The sequence below is a fragment of the Syzygium oleosum genome, unplaced genomic scaffold (assembly GCF_021117445.2).
Source record: "Syzygium oleosum isolate NSW1041296 unplaced genomic scaffold, Sole_v2.1 Sole_v2.19, whole genome shotgun sequence".
Lineage (NCBI taxonomy): Eukaryota > Viridiplantae > Streptophyta > Magnoliopsida > Myrtales > Myrtaceae > Syzygium > Syzygium oleosum.
The window spans coordinates 7,879,205-7,893,147 of NW_026607503.1; the positions used below are offsets into that span (position 1 = coordinate 7,879,205).

The 13,943-nt window shown below is 42.0% G+C and overlaps 1 long non-coding RNA gene across 2 annotated transcripts; it reads right to left on the minus strand.

The window, feature by feature from the left end:
- Positions 1-9,282: 9,282 nt before the first annotated feature.
- Positions 9,283-12,406, minus strand: LOC115688432 (uncharacterized). Of its 2 annotated transcripts, XR_008818452.1 has the most exons (3): positions 12,033-12,403; positions 9,826-11,270; positions 9,283-9,555 (listed from the first exon to the last, which is right to left on the minus strand). It is a non-coding gene; the product is annotated as an uncharacterized LOC115688432 (long non-coding RNA). The 2 variants fall into 2 exon arrangements; XR_008818451.1 differs by having other exon boundaries at positions 9,283-11,270; positions 12,033-12,406.
- Between the last annotated feature and the right edge of the window lie 1,537 nt (positions 12,407-13,943).

Below are 13,943 nucleotides of genomic sequence, written 5' to 3' on the forward strand. Positions count from 1 at the left end.
TCCCCTAGATTATATGTCCAGGGAATATTATTCTAGTAAGCCAAAATTCGCACTTGCCATACTTGGCGTAGAGTGCGTGTTCTCTCAAGGTTCGCAACACCTCAGTCAGACTAGCTTCTTGTTTCCAGGCTCCTCGAGTCTCCCAATACATCATCAACGAAGACCGTTATGAACTAATCCCATAATTTTTGGAACATTCGGTTCATTAGGTCTACAGAAGCAGCGAGGCATCCCTTAGCTCAATGGGCATTACTATGAATGCATAGTGCCCATACCTCGTCTGTTAACTTGTCATAATTACATCCTCTTTTCATGTCCTTAACGGAAAATTTCCAGTCCGTAACACAATCTTAGGAACATTCTCTTTCTGAATTCTTTGCCGGTGACATCCGTTCATAATTCAACCTTAGAGGACACTAAAGTTCCTTGCAATTGATCGAACAGGCTATCGATCCTCGGTAATGGGTACTCATTCCTTTTTGTCGCCTGGTCCTACTGCCGGTAATTTACGTACCATCTCAAAGTCCTGTCCTTTTTCCTCATACCAAATACAAGAACTCCCCATGGAGATACACTAGGGCGAATAAAATTTTATCCACGAGTCCTTACATCTGGACTTTCAATTCCTTAAATTTTCAACAAGAACATTCAACACCACGCCCTCGAAATCAGCTTCACCCCGGGGCCAATTCTTTCACAATTCCGCTTCTCGTTCTAGTGGTAACCCGGCAATTCCTAAGGAAAGACCTCAGAAGGTTACACACCTCGTTTACTCTTTCAACTTTAATTCCGTCACGGTCGGATCAACCACATTTACCCCGTATCCTTCGCAACTATCATCGGATATCTAGTCACCTCAAACGAGGGCATTCAAGCAATCGAGATTCCTCCTCGACTGTTCTGAAGATCAAACCTAAAACGTCTAACTGGGTTAAACTGGATCGTCCTATAGTCACAATCCATAACGGCTTTCTGTCTTATTAGCTAATCCATTTCAATTCCCCACTCAAAATCGCACCTGACCAACACTATCAAGTTGACACTCTTTTCTCTACTCCCGGTTACTATCTCACAGTTAAGACACTTCAACGACACCATCACCTTATCAATCGAGGAATCGTCACACCAAATGTGACTCAAGCACAACAGACTCAATCCCATCCAGTTTAACTAGTTGTTTCGACTCCCACTTTCGATGCAAGCCTCAAAACGGCTCGTTTGACGGTTCGGCTTTCTGATATCCTTCCTAACCGGTGGGACGAATCGCCTGTTTTCCCGCCATCTGCCTCTTCTCGAAGCGACGGTTATCCTTAATTTGAGCAAATCACTATCCAGAAGTAGTTGCACTTTCCAACTGATCTCGTTCTATCACTTGAGCTCATTCATACACTTCCCCATCATTCCTGATGTTCAGTGAGATCATTAGGTTTTGGAGATCCGACTTCAGTCCATCTCGGGATTTCTGAACCTTGTCCTGTGGATTCTCAACCAGCCAAGTGGACTCCATTTCATATCGTTCCACAGTCATCTGCCCTCGGCGAAGTCACATAAACTCTGTCGGTTCCCTTTCTTGGGCACTCTCCGGGAAATATTTTCCCGTAAGAACTCTTAACAATCATGGCCCAAATCTGGGCTATACTCATTGGGGATATCTTATCCTTGGCGGCCTTCTACCAATAATTGACATTGTCTTGCGGCTAATATCTCGCCAATGTTACTTTCTTAGTCTCGGTGCACCCCAAAATCTCAAAGGCTTTCTCTAATTCCTACACCCACCTCGGTGCAGTCTTGGAGTCACCCTTACTATTGAATTTATACGATTTCGACCTGAGAAACCACTCCAACAACTAATGCCTTTGCCTATTGGCCACTATCTGAGTTTGGCCTAACTGGCATTATTCCCACTCATAGCAGTAATCACTGCAACCTCAGCAACTTGGGCAATAACGGCGGCCCCTTTCTCGAGCTTGCCTGCCCATACATTCTCTATTTCTTATAGGGTCTAAGTCACAACCTCTAATATTAAGTCTTGGGCCTCTTGGCCTACCGCACTCAAATACTTTTGGGTTTTCTTACCCCTCTCCTCAATCTTACTGCCTCAATGATCACCTACCTGCTATAACACCCCTTAAGGGATTAGAGACTTAAACCAATCTAACCGGTCTAAGGTCCTAGGCAGGTATCACAACACAGTCAAGCAACTAGCATGCAGCCTAGCACAAACAACACAAGACCTCCATCAAAGAGGTACACGTACTCACCTCAGGTCCTGCCGCACCTGCATTTCATGGATCAAATTACATCAAGCAACCAAGACACAGACAGTCAGGAGGTACATTTAGCACACGAGGTCACCCTACTGTCTACCCAAGGTCATTGCTCCTTATCACTCCAAGCTTCTACCTAATTGGATCGAGCTGTCCTTGCTCTGATACCAAATCAAACGGGGATGTCACGCCCCGAACCCCTCGAAGCGCAATCATCCTACGTACCGGTCTAAGCTGCTGCGATGTTCCAGGCCGCGTCGCCGACCCAACTCCCAACACAGAGCATAAGGCACATGCGGAAGCAATAATTAAAACACCCGTACAAAACAATACATGACCAAGGGTAGCAGGAACGTCTAACAATTCAAAGCCTAATAATCAAGACTCGCATTGAACTTCAAAACATATACAATGTCCACTATCTGCCAATACAAATCACCAAACAAAAGCTGGTCGACGGCCACTACTAACAAAATCCCTAAGTGGCCAAGGGGGCAGTCTAAGGTGGGGCTATAATCAAAAGGGTTACTGGCCCGACCTAAGTGCGGCTAAGGCTGATCCTAGGAAACTTAATCGGGATCAGATCCTGATGTCTCGGACTCAGCCTCAATTATCTCGCCCTCCGAATCCATCTGCTCGACCTCGCCAACCTGTTCGGGATCCTGCTTTATGGCTTCGGATTCTCATATGGATCGGGTACACCAGGCAACCTCTATCAGGAGTCTGAAAAACGGATTTTAAACAACTATGAGACGAATCTCAGTGAGTAGGCCTCCTACACCGAAACTAGGCTAACATGCACCTCCCGACAAGCAAATCAACACAATAACGGACAATAATGTCAATCAAATGACCTAGGCCCTTGAGCCTGGATCGCTTACCTTGCTGACCCTGCAGGTTAAACAGTTCGATATAACAATCACGGCACGTACGCGACACACTGGTCACACGTATGCCACACACATGCTCAAGCTCAATAATGCTTGCCTCACACACAAATCACCGGCACACACATTAGTCACATACTCTGGCACACATTTGCCATACTCATGAACTGCCTCAAACAATGCACTCTGGCATGCGGCTCATTTTAGCAATTTTATAAATCGACCCGAAGGCCACGATCCGAAGGCCAATAAATATTCCGACCCGAAGGCCACGACCCGAAGGCCAATAAATATTCCGACCCGTAGGCCACGACCCGAAGGCCCATAACACTCCGCAGCCCTCGCCGAAGCACATATGGCCCAGTGTCTCTAGCCCGCGTAAAACGCCTCAGGCGCAACACCGATCTCCTTAATCATCCGGACGAACCGGGCATCGTCCCGCGTAAACGCATCAGGACAGCACGACCCGAAGGCCACGACCCGAAGGCCTTAAGTGATCACACGGCACACTGCCAATTTTATCTGAGCCCCGCGTAAACGCATTTGGGCATTTATGGTGATCACACATGCTCATTCTCTGCACATAAAATGCGTAGCCATGCAAATTCCCGCACTCGGGTAATCACACGATGCATAATGAGCACCAATTTCAAATACGGGCATGCACTTCCATAATACCAACATATTCAATTGTGCCATAACATAATCAACCAGCATTTCGTTGGCATGCCCAATTTCAATTAAACATAATTCAGCACGGCACCCAATTCACAACATTGGTGCACACAAAAACTTGCGCAATCAAGGCCCACTAATATCATATCAATCTTGGCCAACAAATACACACACGTGTCACCACACAATGGAACCCAATCAAGTACCAAATTGCCACTGAATCGCTTAATTCGAACCATTCATGGCAAGAATCCGATTAACCTCAACTTAGTCCATTTTAATCAAATTCGAATCCAAAGAGGACAGCCACTAATCAGTCCGAGAGAGAGAAAAACCGGAAATATACAAAATCGGGTCCAAACTGGGCAGTTGCACAGTGACAGAAACCCATTTGAAATAAATGGTAAATCAATTCCAAAAATTATGAAATTTGGATATATTGTACAAAACATCTCGATGAACACCTTCTGTGAAGAACTAAAAACCCAGTTCTAACCGTAAACACCTCGTTTTGACACTCAAAGTCGGACAAAATCCGATTCGCTCGGACAGCCCCTCAGGCCATCAAAATACAACTCATTCAGTACCCAAATCATTTTGGAAAGCCTCGGATTTTTTATATGTTATAGCCACAAATGTCCCCAACAATTTTTGTGAAGGAAGTATTTTGAAAATAGGTCTGGAAAAATTTATAAAATTTCAAACAGACCAGAAGGTCGGGTGAACAGTAAATCGGGCAGTTTTGTTTCGGTCCAAAGATGGACTTCCGAATGGCCTCAAATGATTTCCAAAAATTCCCAAATTAAATGATATTATACTTAAAGATGTTGGAAACAACTTTCATGAAGAACAATTCTTCAGATTCTGCCTACAATGATCACAAAAAAAATAACAAAGCGCAGAGGTACAGTAAAATCAGTAATCCGAGAATCATTAAACTTGCACCATTAAGCAAATCCAGCTCATACACCCTCTAAACCAAGTCTCCACAGCCTTAAAACCATCCCTAAATCATCACCTTAGGCCCTTAAAATCACCACAACATCAGCCCAAATCAGCCCCCACTAATTAACCCCTAAAACTTATCCAAAGTGCACATAATCCTAATTAAGGGTTAGGATTTCCACTCACTAGATTTAAGCTTCAAAAGTGGGCTGAAAAAAGGGAGAAACGGGCCAAACAGTGGCTGGATTGAACCAATTCAGCGGCGGCACTCCGGCGTCCTCACGGCGGCGCTTGGCGGTGAACGGCGGCGGCGACGGTTGCTCCGGCGGTGGCTGTCCCTTACGACCAAGGGAAGAGAGAAGAGAGAGTGAGGCGTGAGAGGGGGGGAAGAAGAGAGTGAACGGCAAAAATTGGGAGAGGAGGAGGAAGTGGCCGAGGAAGATGGAATGAAGGAGGAGAGAGAGTGGTCAAATGGTTAAAGGTGGAAGATACTTGTCACATTCTTGGACACTTGACCATTCTACCCTTTGATCCAATGGCCATTAATCACTCTCATCCAATAATTGAGGGCCCTTTTGGTCAATCAATAATTCTGAATTTTGACTCATAATTATCCACAATAATTTCCCAAAATTGTCCAAAATTCGGAACTCCAAAAATAGGCCATAAGGGCAAAACGGTAATTTTCCGGTCCCGGGTCGAAATTCCATTTTTCGACCGTACCGACCCCAAATGTGTGTGGCCAACATAATATGACGTCGGATTCGCAAAAATAACCTTTTAAGCCCTCGAAAATCAACTGCAAAGTTTGGAGGGGCAAAATAGTAATTTTTTCACTTCTGGGCCGAAATTCCAGTTTTCAACCGCAACTACTCTAGATATGCGTGGCCACCCTAAAACGGCATCGGCCTCGAAAAATAATCTCATATGGCCTCGAAAATCGACGTCGGAGTCCAAAAGGGTAAAATCGTAATTTTTTCAATTTCGACCGAAATTCCAATTTTTAGCTGGACTAGCCTCAAATGACGTTGGCCACACCAAAATGACGTTGGCCTTGCAAAATAGTCGCAAACACCCATAGAATTTCGACATCGAAGTTCGGGTCTAATTTGGCGATCAAAATTGCTCGATTTAGAATTTTAGAGCCTCTTACTGACGGGTGGCTGTTTAGGGGTTACGCGTATCGACCTAGGGTCACTCGAGTCATGACGGTCTCGATTACCGGGATAGCGCAAGGAATTATTGATTATTCCAGGGGTCACGATCGTTCGGTTCAGGTTCGGGATTTATTTGCCACGCACACTCTCGGTCGAGCGGAATCACCCGCGATCCGATCGTACGTCGTTGGCCAAACCAAATCCGTCACTTTCCTAAGATCGGCCCACGCTGGCCCAAAATACTTCCCTATCGTTTCTCGGAATCAGTGCCCGATTCGCGATCGGGTCCCCGGTCCACGTAACGTTTTCCTAATTAGCCTTTCCCATTGGTCAGTATCCCGCGAGGGGCCAGCTCCGGGCGAGACGTACTAAAATCAGATGAGAAATAATATCCACTTCGTTGGATCTCGGAAATGGGTCGAAATTCAGGATGTTACATACGACTCTACACCTAGCGTGTTTGGCACAATGTACTCCGGAATATACAGCTCATCAGAATGAGTTGTAACACTCAAAGGTACATAAGGTTCGACGTCAATTGATCGCTTAGCCTTCAACCACCTTATATACTCATTAGATGCCAAAAAGAGTTTCATTTCTCCTTCCAAATCTTCTAACCATTGTACTATTTTCTTGGTTGATCTCTTCAAAGAATTCACGATCCCATCGACCCTTGTTCACAGCTCTTTACTTTTCGTTTCCGATATAGGTCCTTGCGGTATCTCAAATGTGAACTCCTCAGGATGCCAAATAGGTGGAATTTATTGAACCATTCCGAATTGTCGCATGACTCTTAGTGGGCAATAAGCAGTTCCGCCACTCAATCCTAGTAAAGGCACAAAATTACCGTCTTGGATAGTAATTTGAGCTTCGGTTATCTTCGGCCATTGAATTCTCCATTGAAGCTGATCAGGAGTTAATGCTCTAATGAAGTTTGCCCACTCATGAAAAGAGTACTTTGGCATTTTGTCTTGGAGTTTCAAATACTTCTCAATAGGGTTGGTAGATGAGTCGATCTCTCGAATGCGTATATAACGTTCCCAAGGCCGAATATGGGAGATAAACCATACAGAAAGTAACCCAGCTGAAGCTTGCAGTACATCCTTTTGTTGATTTTGGTATTTGTTCAATGAAATGACGGTCTCTGCCAAGAGCATATTGGAAAAGTCCCATTTTAGGCAAGCTTGCCTAGCAATTACCGCAACGAGAGGATTTAATCCCGTCCTTGATACGGGAAATAAAACGAATCCGAAGAAGGCCAGAATAAAAACCCTTGCAGAAGTGTTTCCCGTTTCTTTCGGCAATTTGGAGTAATTGTCCACCAAGTAAGATAGAGGAAATCTCCCGGTGTTTGATTTGATCAACTTTTCCACTTGAGGGGTCTTCAAGTTTAAAAATTTAGCTATAATACTTGTGGGTTTCAATCCAACTGGGGGCTCAACGGTTCTTGACCCGAAATCAATTCCAATGGTTGCCTTATATTATTCTAGTGTAGGTACCATCTCGTGCTCGCCAATTGAAATGTGGCAGTGGTAACTTCCCAGAAATGGGATAATGCTTGGATTAGACTCACTTGGTACTCCAAGTTGATGAGGTTGAACAAATACCCGAGCATTTCCCTTACGTATGCTTTGTTATCCTTTGTCATGTTTACCCACCATGCCAAAAGCTCCTTCCTTGGAATAGGAATGACTTGTATGTCTAGTTTCTCCATTTCAATTTAAAGCATGTAAAAGAAAGTGATTATTATTCACCATGGATTACTAATTGATTTTAATGCCCCCATTTCACTTATATGTCCTTTTAAGGTAAGACGAGGTTAAATACACTTGCATGCCTCGAAAGCAATGCAAGTGTCATTTTGAATCCGTTTAAACCTTAAAAGAGCATATAGTTGAGATCATGGACAAATTCAATGTGTGATGTAAATGCCCATTCTGTCATACTCCATTTAGACCATAAAGTTCTAAACTATGGTTTGCAACTTCGAACACATTGAAATGAACGAATAAGCATTTGAATTACATGAGAAATCCACCATGGACCTATACATTTCATCTAAAAATTAAAGAATGGTCAAATGGAGTATGACGCCCTAATTATACATTCTAAAACAAACGGGCATTTAGACCAAGCATTGAATGTCATTTAGGCATTTTTTAAAAATGTGCCAACTAACATGCATAATTGTAAAAGAATGGAATGGAACGATACTTGCTTACCATAATATTTTGTTTGGTTTTAGGTATATCAACCACAAAAACAAGCGAATGCAACCAGTGAAGTTTTGATGCCTAAAAAGGGTAGGATATGCTAAAGGCTCAAGGTCATCACCTTAATGGACAAGGGATTCTATTCCAATAGGCAATCGGCCTAAAGTAATGAAATATCACTACAAAAAAAACATGATTTTTGCGACGAATTTTGCGACGAAAAATTTGCAAAAATTCGTCGCAAATCGAATTTGCGACGAATTTTGCGACGGAAAAAATTCCGTCGCTACTAGGTCGTTGCAAAATTTTGCGACGGAAAAAAATTCGTTGCAAATAATTCGTCGCAAAATCCATCGCAAAGTTCGTCGCAAATAATTCGTCGCAAAATCCGTCGCAAAATTCATGGCAAAATCCGTCGCAAATTTCGTGGCAAAATTCGTCGCAAATCGAATTTGCGACGAATTTTGCGACGGAAAAAATCCGTCGCTACTAGGTCGTCGCAAAATTTTGCGACGGAAAATTTAAATTTCCGTCGCAAATTTGCGACGGAAAAAAATTCGTCGCAAATAATTCGTCGCAAAATCCATCGCAAAGTTCGTCGCAAATAATTCGTAGCAAAATTCATCGCAAAAATCGTCGCAAAATTCGTGGCAAAATCCGTCGCAAAATTCGTGGTAAAATTCGTGGCAAAATCTGTCGCAAATTTCGTGGCAAAATTCGTCGCAAAATTAGCCACGAACTTTATTCGTCGCAAATAATTAGTCACAAATTAGCCACGAACTTTATTCGTCGCAAAATTCATCGCTAAAATTGCCACCAAATTTTTTTACTTTTGCCATGAACATTATTCATGAACAAATTTAGCGACGATATTTTATTAATTCTTTAACGACGAACTCTGCAACGAATATCGGTTAGGGACGAAATTAGCGACGAAATTTTAATTTTGCAACGAACTTTTGTAATTTGTGATCGTACGATAAAATCATTTATTTTATTTTTTTGATTTTAAACCTAATTAAAAGAAAATTTAAATTTTGGAATTTATATTTAACATTGATTAAACACTTAATAACATCAAAATATTATAATAATATGAAAATGAAATACATTCATCTACATTTTCCACAATAATGACATAAATTTTTTTCTTTATAGTACACATAATGAGAGAATAAACAATCTTGCACAATAACTAATCTTTGCACAATAAATAATGACGACAGAAATGAATAAAAAAAGAATATCCTGCTTTTAGCGACAACACCCATCATATAAATGTTGAACAAAACTAAAGACACGGTCCATGTGAGATGCTCACTTCCTGCTCCAGTTTTAACAAATGCCGGTTGAAATGTTGCTGCAACCTCTCATTTGCATAACTTATGCAGAATTGCTCAAAGTTGTTCTTCTACAAAACATAAATTGTCTGGAATTAGACACAAAATTAGTGACATTGTTTCCACATTAAATGTTAATATATTCAGCTTCTAAAGGATACATAATGACTGTACACGGCATAGATTGTGAGGATATGAAAAATGCAAGGCGTTCATGGCTCAATGTGAATGATATACCTGCATGTACATGAATATTGGATCTAAGCAAGCTTACAAACTCAAAAGCACATTAATAGCAGACATCGAGTTAAGTCTTTAAGAGAAAGCCTCGAAGCCATTACCTGCAAGGATGATTACAAGAGCTGTTGTCCAAAAACTTCCATAAAACCACAAGAAGACAGTGCCACAAAGTGCAAGCAGCAAAAGTGCAGCGGTAAACCCCACAAAAATACCCACAAGAACATCATTGCACCTGAATGAATGCAAACTTCAGTCAGTAAAAAGGAATGCAGCAGAAGCAAAGTGTGATTAATAGAGTTATTCTGAACATTTCAGAAAGAGCAACTGAGGAATGAATTCTAGGAACATAGACAAAAGAGGATGTGTATCTTACTAGATAAAATCCAGCAACAATACCGTGTGGCTCCAAGGAGTTTGGAAGTGACAACAGGTAATACTCTATGCTTATTTTGATTTCTTCTACTTTGACAGGAAGAAGGAGGAGTTGCACATATTTATAAGCTCAGTTCAGGATGAAATATTGACATACAAACATGAATGGATCCAGGGTAACAGGTCATGTCAGGATGGGAAAGGATAACTTGAACCAGCAATACAATAGGAAGTCAATAAAAGTAGCTTGTGAAGTGATGAGTGACTTTTCGACCTAAAAGGAAAAAAAGTGATGAGTGACTTACCGAGACCACAAGAAACTTTACCATGCCGACCATAGCGATAGCTGAGAAAATTCCACACCATATGATAGAAAAGAAAGATGTAGTCCCCATATGTAGGAAAGAATCGATTCCCCTAAGAGTGCAATCCAACCAAACCATTGATAAGAGAAACATTATGTTCCCAAAGTATACAAGCCATTTCAAAACAACCTGGTAGGCCAGCTCAATCTTCACTTTGACATAGTCACGAGCCTTTAGTATGTCACCTTTTAAATTAATGACAAAAGGTCTTTGTGACTCTAGCCACTCTCCAGCTGCCTTTAGGACACACAAAACTGATCTTCTCACATTTCTAACAACTAAATTGTCAAATATGTGGACATTTTCTATTAGATTTGTTATATGCCCATTCAGCTTGCAGCCCAGGCCACCTTTTCGGCTATTTTGACAATTATTATCACAATGTAGTCCACCTTGTTCTCTCTTGTGGGACATGCCCATAGGAGATGCATTTTGAATATAATCCCCTGAAGATTCCCCAGACAGAACTGGGTGCTCTAATCCCTGAGCTGCATCTGTCCCTTGTTTATCCATACTCATTAGTTTCCCAGTTCCTTGACTCATGCTCTCAGCCGACACGTTGCTCGAGTGATGACTGTTCACAGTTATCTCTTTAGGAGGAATCTTCACGTCAGTAGCTTGTCTTCTTTCTTGATGTGTTTCTGAACCCTTCTTTTTGCCATTCTGTGAGGAATGACTAACCCCATTCTTCTGCTGATTGCCCTTCCTAGCCATGAGTCAATATCCTAGGAGATTCTTGCTGGGTTAGGATACCAAGTTAATACATCCCCATCAATCAAAGTTGGCTTGCCATGCTGATAAGTGTTTTACTGCCATACCATCACCCATATTAAAACAGATGTCAGAGCTTATCTACCATCATTTAGGAAAAATAAGATGCCAACCTCGTTGACAGAGCACACTCCACAACTTCAAGAAAAGCTTGGTCAAGAAGTTTATGCACCTAAAATCGTAATTTATACCTTCCAAAGAGATGCATTTTACAAACTGTAAAGACCTAAAAACACAGTAACATTGTTTTTTATTTTTTAATTTCAACGCAGTAGCTTCTAGTTATAATTACAAAAAAGCAAGGGAAAAAAAATCAAAGGTGCTAGAAGTTTTGAGAAATCCATGGTCTAAACCCTCCAAAATCACTTGAAGCAGGGGGGAGCCAATTCCAAACTGAATTACAGGTCAGAACGACTTCAGCAAGCAAGCTCTGTTACCAAAGGCGACTCAACAGTCACTTAGCATAACAAAAGTTGCAAGCCTCCGCTATTTAACCAATACTCCTCTGGGGAACCACAGACATAGGTAAGAACTTTCAACGGAATCGAACTGAACACATTCCCAAGTAAAGAAAAGTGTAAATTCAAGACCCAACAACCAAAAAGTTTACTTCCCCGCTGGATACGAAAATCAAAAGCCAAGCAACACCACTGTCGCACCCAGAAACATCGCTTGAAATTCAGCACGCAACACTAGCACTAAAATCACGAATTACAACACCAGAACCCCCTTTACCCCAAACTACACCCGAAACAGTCGAGAACGAGCAGGAACGCAGCTAGAATCGAGCAATCAGGCACCCGAGAGAACGGGAGGAGCACGCAATCAAACGAACGAGCCGGCAATCGGGTGCAAGAATCACGGAACGCGACGACCCCATCCAGCGAACACCAACCGGAACACCCAAAGGGGAAGTACCTCGAGGCCAGCTCGGCGGCACCGCCCCCCAATTCGGACGAGGGAGGGAGGGGGGCGAGGGAAACACGGGGGGCCGAGGGAACCCGAAGGGATGCGGGGCCCAGCTGCTGCTGCTGCTGCTCCTCCTCCTCCTCCGCGGCGGCGCGTCCTCTCCACCATCATCGAAGGCTGCGGTGCGAGGGGTAGGTTCTATATCTAGCGAGGGGTACAGCGAGTGCGGATCCGATCGAGAGACGAAAAAGGGAGAGGCAGGGAGAACAGCCAGTGCAGGGAGGATCTGAGGAATCAGCAGAGAGAGAGAAGAGAATGGCGGGTGAGGGCGGGCAAATTGGAAGTGAGGGTTGTCCGTCGCAATTAGCGACGGACAACTTTTTCCGTTGCTAACTTTGTCCGTCGCAAATTTGCGACGGACTTCTTTTTCCATCGCTAATTTCAGCGACGGACTTTTTTTTCCGTCGCTAAATTCAGCGACGGACAAATTAGCGACGGACTTTTTTTTCCGTTGCTAATTTTAGCGACGGACAAAAATGTTCGTCGCTAATTTTCCAAGGCTCAATTTATTTTTTATAGTGTAATTTTGTGACGGATTTTAGTCCGTGCCTAATTAGCCACGGATTTACCCATGAAAATAAAAAATAGTCGGGAAAGTGAAGCAAGAGTGAGTTTATTTTTGTCGTTAAATCCGTGGCTAATTAGCTACGGATTTAGCGACGACCTTTTAAAAAATAATTAAAAAATTCAAATTTTTTACAAAAATAAAAAAGAGAAATAAGAAATAATTAAGAAATTCGATTTTTTTAAAATAAAATATTTAAAAATTGTTTTATTTTTTTTATCTAAAATAAAGTCATGAGATTAAATGCACAATCGAAGTCAATCAGATCAATCAATCCTAAATGGTCTCTAAAAATGAAAATCAATCAAAACATCCAAACCCTAATAAAGCTCTAGAAGCTTATTCATTTCATGATTAACATTTTTTAGGGTTTTAGGGTTTTTAGAGGTTATAACCCCTGAATTTGGGATTTTCTAAAAAGCCACTTGGGCACTTTCAAAAATTCAAATCTCATTTTTTATGGTTGGCCACGATGTTTTTGGACCGTCCTGTGAATTCAAATCTCTCTGGCATTTCGTCGAGCAGGTTCTTCCTCTGCAATGTTCCATTTTTTTCCTTTTTGTTCATCGATTTTTCCCGCCCAAAGTTTGTTGGAACCGATCTTCGATCGGTTCGATCAGTTTCCTGGTGCCAGCTGACCAACTCGATTAAAACGTGCTAATTTGATCGGAGAAAGTCGGTCAAGTCGCGGGCACGAGTTGATTTTCCTGGGTTTATTGTGCATTCTGGGCAAACCGGGTGAAGAAGACGAGTCTTCGAGTCGGGTCGGGTTGACCCGGTTAACCCGGCGGGCCCGATTTTAACCAAAAGTTCAAATTAACCTCAATTTTGACCAAACATTCGGAATTAAATCCCAAAATTGAATTCCTCATCATATTCCGAACCCAAATATGTGATTTTTCTCAATTTTTGTTATAATTGTGTCCAAGATTTTCACATTTTTGTATCCGGGTTAATAGGGTTTCGTTTAATTTGATGTCCTAATGACCTGATTAGGTGAAATTGATGCCAAAATTGAATTACCCACATCTGATTAACCCTAGAAATGATGGTCTCATATTTCGACAATTTCATATTGGGCACGATTCCCAATTTAGGTTCAAAATTCTTAATTTTCAATCGAATTTTGGGGATTTTTTATTTTTATATCAAATTGTGCAATTGGAATGACCATTAT